The sequence below is a fragment of the Cyprinodon variegatus genome, unplaced genomic scaffold (assembly GCF_000732505.1).
Source record: "Cyprinodon variegatus isolate N-32 unplaced genomic scaffold, C_variegatus-1.0 Scaffold462, whole genome shotgun sequence".
NCBI classification, from domain to species: domain Eukaryota; kingdom Metazoa; phylum Chordata; class Actinopteri; order Cyprinodontiformes; family Cyprinodontidae; genus Cyprinodon; species Cyprinodon variegatus.
This window is the reverse complement of record NW_015150915.1, coordinates 684,485-690,434: the sequence shown is the minus strand read 5'-3', so window position 1 is coordinate 690,434 and position 5,950 is coordinate 684,485.

Genomic DNA, 5,950 nt, shown 5'->3' with positions numbered 1-5,950 from the left:
TGTACATACACAACTCCAGAGAGGGAACACCTATTAAAGGCGTGGGAGAGCGTGCACAAGCCCATTTCTGCTCGTGCACGCTCTGTTTAAAAGTTGCTGTTCTCATAGCTCATACAAGCTAACTGTGTCCGCCCTAACCCCTAAATCTCTCATTCACTATATAGAGCGGGGGCTATATAGTTGGCTTTACAGTGAACTGAGTTAACAGATGATCCCTAATTTTGCTCCCCATTGGTAACGTAACTCCTTCTCCACTGCACCGTGCCTGCGTGAAGCAAAGCATTCAGGGATATATCTGCCTCTTCTGAGGGCTTTGCCTCAATATCCATTACTTTAAAAATGTCCGTAGTTGTATATTGGTTATTTATTCTCCAGGTGCACAGTTTCATATTGTTAAAACACTTCACAGTAAAGTATTTTATTGTTTTTTGTTTATGTCAGGATCCCAGTTTTTGTGTTCGTCTGTTTGTCTTGTCTTTTGTGTTTTCTCCCTTCCACCACCAGGAGGCGCCTGGCTCCGGTTTGCCTCCTCACACACCTGCAGGCTGTTGCCTCATCACCGGACTGCTCTTAAGCTGCTATTTGCCAATACTTCGATGCCAGAGTGTTTGCCAGTTTGGGGGCGCCTTCCTGCAAACTGGACCTTTTTGGACCGCCTCGTCCCAAGTGGGATCAACTGAGTCTTACAATGAGCTACAGATTCCAAACAGGAGGTTTGGATCCACCCACCTTTGAGCACACTGAGATCTCTCTGAGTAAGGAAGTCATCTTCACCACGACCCATTCAAGTACCACAGGAAAACTGAGTTGCAACCAGCGGCTACATCATTCCACTGTGTCCGAGTTCTGGGTAAACCCTGTTCCGCCCTCCACCGAATCAAACATTCTCTGGAAGACCAACACACAGACTGAAGTCTAAGTGTCTCTTCTTCTCTGGAAACGTGAGTGGCAACAAATCCTCTCCTTCAAGATTGACAACTCCAATTTCCCACTGAGCCTGAACCTAACAGTCAGTCTTCCATTCGTCTTCCAGTTTTCTGGCTGAGCTGAGTTCGGAGGAACTCTGCTCCGAACTCAATATACACTTCAATAAAACCCGTTGAACTTTTAAATTGTGTCTCTCTATTTGGCTTTGCTGCATGTGGGTCCAAGCCCTTAGGAAAATCATGACAGTTTAACTCTTCACTGTTATGTTTTTCTTAAACATTTTTCTAAGGTTCATATTTGTGTGACCATTTTTTCTTTAATCTTTTTGCTGCTGTAAACACCAGAATTTCCCCATTGTGTGACAATAAAGGGATTTTCTATTCTACTCTTTTATTCTCACACTTCATAGACACTTTTTCTTTTACGACCCTCTGCCATTTTCAAAGAACCGCTGTGAGAAAGGTGAGCTTCAATGACTGGATGAAACCGTAGCTCACCACACATTAGGGTGACCAGACTTTCTCTTTTTCCCCAGACATGTCCTACTTTTCATACCTAAAAAACTATCTGGGGGGAATTTCAAAATTGTCCGGGAGTTTGGTCAACTACAGTGCAGACTATGCCGGGAACCCCGGCAGATGGGGGCAGGTAGCCGGCGGGGGACAGAGCGACCAAACTCGACCTGGTAACGGTAGCCTGGACACCTGTGGTCCCGTGATTCTCCCTGCATGCCTTACCAGCCCCAAGCCCTCCTCCTCTGGCTGAGGACTGGCAGCTCATGGCTCTCTGCTGATGTCCGGTCCAGTCAGCAGCCGACACTTCATACGTTTCATGAAGACATTATGTCTGTTTATGTCGGCACAACGCACAAATAGTTATCCTCATTTTGCTCCCTTTTTGGTTCGCTCTGAGAGGAAGTCTTTTCTCAGAGCTTTCATGGAGCTACTGCATTCTAGCAATGCCTTAGTCCCTTATCATGCGACTTTAATCGACTTCTCCCATTGGTGCAGAATCTTTAATGTCTATGTTGGCGCCGTAATCAGAAGTAAATATTTACCTGCTTTGGGCTCATCAAAATTCACAAAACATTCATTTATGTAATGTATTGTTTAAGAACTCTAGATTATCTATTGATGTCCTATTTTTGAAAAGTTTATCTTTTTATTGAAAAGCTATAGTTATAACATTTAACAGTCATAAGTTTGTACAATCTACTAAAGCAGAGGAATTTGTCCGACTGTTAGCTTTCATGGTTTGAGGTTTTCAAAATTTCTCTCTAAAACAATGATGTCTATCTGAAACAAGTTAGAGATAAAATAATGAACCATCCCAACCTCTTGACACACAAGAGTACTAACTGTTATGAGTTCATTTCAGTTGGCAAGGAATTAAGCCGTGCCATCAAGTCATTAGGGAAGATCTTCCTGGAGATAAATTTGAACTTCGCCCCAAAAACTAACCATGCTGGTTAAAGTGGAATTTAAAAGCAATGTCTTCCCATGATATTTTAATAGTGATTTTTGAGGTTATTGAAAACCCCAGTAGAGAGCAATCTCCTGTAAGAAATACACACACACACACATACTCTTCATAATTTCTTTTCATTCCTGTTGTCACAAGATTTGCTGGGAGATTTGGAAAGTCACATGTTGTTCTAGTCCTGGAATGTTCTTCATATAACTAATGGTTTTTCATAACTAAAGCCCAGACACTCCTGTTTTACACATGCAAACCCACAGTCTTTGTGTCATTCCTGTAAACCAGTGAGCTGGAACATGAGCGTCATATTAGAACAATACCAGAAAGAAATGTACGCCTAGTGTGCAGTCCTCCGGGTGTCAGAGATAGATGTGTTTGTCTCTGTGTCAGATGGGCAGATGGCTTAAGCAGAGGCAGGTTGGGGCAATTAAAGAGTTTAGTTTGGGAACAAAAGCTATACAAAAAGAGGGCACGGCTCAAACTGGTTACATAAAGCATGCTGTGCAGTTGCATAATCTGTTCATAATCAGAGGCAGGTCCATATATAGATGGCCCAGTTTCCTACTGGTTCATTCCAGCATGACAGTGGCACAGTGTCCTGAGCTCTGAGGTTCACCTGAGGCGGCCTTGGCAAGGCCGTCATTTTCTTTAATAGCACTGAGTAATCATTTAAAGTGAGGAGAAATCCCTCTGAGGCATGGATATTGACACTTATTAACTGGTTCATTCTACATGAAAAAATACATGCATATTAGTGGAAGATTTTTGATTTGAAATTGTTTTCTTTAGATCAAAAAGTTTGTTTTTGAAAGAAAATAAAACAGGCTCTCTTCAAAGACAATTTATCGCTGTAAATGGCGATCAGTTTTCAAAAATAAATTAAATACATTTAAATTACATTTACTTTAAAAAAGAAAGAAGTTTTTAAAGTTTGGTTCCTTCATGGCAATCAACAGTCACACAGTTTTTTTGTACTGTTTGTACTGTTTTATATCAGTACAATCACTGTTCATATAATGATGAGATTTATAGATTTTTTTCCTTTGTTTATTCTATACATGTCAGTTTTTCTAAACCCCTGCCAGAGTGGTGAACTTCATGAGTTCCCGGTAAGACAAATATATTACACACTTTATTTTATTCACTCTGATTAAACATATTTTGTTCCTCGTTGTAAATTCTTTTAATTTTATTCACACTGTTATTATTGTTTTGATTCTGGATTTGTATAGTTTTTCTGTGTTTTACATTTTTTCTTTTTGTTTTAAATGTTGAGGGAATGTCACTGATTTTGTTATTTTAAATGTTTTTCGTATTTAATTTTATTCTTATTCTATTAATTAAATGTATTTTTTTCAAAATACTTTTTATACAGATTATATATTTTTCAATTTTTTTTCATATTTCTGTTTTTCAGGTTGAGTTTTACAAATTGCATTCTTTTAAATTGAGTTTCAAGAATTAAAAACTCTCCAGCTGAAGCACTATACCAACATTTGATCTTGAAGTGCACATTGACCAGTAAAGATGTTGCTAAAATCAAAGCAGAGAAATAGAAACACGCCATAATTCCTCACCCTAAAGGAAAGTCTTAGATGAAAACTGAAAGTCATTTTTTTGATCAAGTTCTTTCGTTTTAATAATTTTATTTCACACATGACTCAGCCATGTCCACTGCCACAGTCACAAATGAAAATATTAGAATGCGATTTTTCACATGGTGCCATTGTTTGGCATGTAACATTGCTAATACTAGCTAACATGATATGGTAAGTACTACTTTCCTGAATGCAACAACTTAATCAAAACCTAGCTCAAGTGCTGATCTGTGGTTTACACGATGTTTCTACCCTTTACATCCTGTTCACTACAGACAAGCAAAAAGTCAATGTATGATAACACCATCATCTGGGTCAATGGCATAAATATCGGTAAGCAGAGTAAGCAGTTGCTTATGGGCCCATGACCTCTTAGGGGCCCCATCACTGACACCCTGTAGGCCCCCTGCGCAATTGTAGAGTTGGACGTCTCTTTGCAGATGTAATGGTGTGAAAAAATCTTCTTAAACCCACCTGATACTGAAGTAGTTGACGGCACCAGACCGTATTTATACCCCAATTTATGGCAGATTTCAACATGATGGTGAGCCGTTTAAACACGACACCAATAGCAAAGCAGACAGTGGTACTTTGAATTACTATGTTAATAACTGTGTATAGTTTATTAGATGGTTGGTAAAAAATACACTCATATAGTGTGTTTCAAACCGCAATAAAGATCTTAATAGAACAATGTATTTGAGTATTTTATTTTTTACAGTATGACTTGGAATTATGGGTAATCCAGAGTGTAGATTGAAACCAGAACCGTTACGTACAATGTGTTAGTGACGATGGATGCCAAAAAGAAGTACTTAAGCGGATTCCAGAAAAGAAAAAGCAAACAAGAGGTGCTGGGAGACCGAAAAAAAGTCCCAAAACAAACGCATTCTTTCAAAGAACCGAAGAGGAAGAAGTGGATGTTGCTGCTACAGTGAGCAAAGATTGCGACCAGGATATGAATGGAGACAGCGTGGGTGAGGAGGGGGGTCTGTGAAGCTCAAGCTAGCCTGATAGCTTGTTCTAATGTATTAAAGTATATCCATGTCTAGTGAAGGTGAAGAAGTGTGTATGTGTGGTGCACGTTTCGGGTCAGTTGTCTACGGCGGGGCGGAGTCGGGGGTTCGATAAGCATCTCCCTGAAATTAGTTTTTGGAACTTGGGATATCTGTAACATGTGGTTGTGCGCTGTCACCAATGGTTTCATTCATGATCATAAACTACTGAGAATTGCATAATTGTATCTTCTTGGCTGATTTATGGAACTGTCGCCATATCCTGATCCTTTATCATGTGTTGTACTTCAGATTGGGCCCACCCAGATAATGTCGCTTACACCTTTACTGGCGTAAACCCAGCTGAGTTTTTTATGGAGATATGACGCGTTGAGTGCGTTTATTCAGGTTAAACAAACTGGCTTAACTGCCTGTCGGCAATTGTGCTCATGGTGCATGATCTGACAGCGAAGTGCTTCTTCATTGCCTGACACTAACAAGAAGATACTGTTATTAATGTATTAACAACCTAATTTTTACACATTAGGAAGGTTTCCTACTGGCTGAGTTGTTTCCTGGTATGTTTCTTATGGGAGACAAATTTGTATCCCATAAATAATCTCAGAAATAATTTAATTTGTAACCCAGGTTAAGGTCAATTTGGATCCAACCATCGCTTTATACATGTGCGCTCATGTATATTATTGTTGTTTCATTACGCCATTGATCTGGGGAATTTGCTCTAGAGGATGAAAACTGAAAGGAAATGCACCCTTGCAGAGAACATTCTCTCAGTCAAGGGATGCACAACTTAGAAAACACTAGACATTGCCACATTTGTTTCATATAACAAGCAACTTAAGCAATGGCTACTTGTTAAATAGATTTCTAATTGCTAGGAAGTGTAGAATCCAGTATAAAGCAAGATACTTAGCATTAGCTACTTCATTT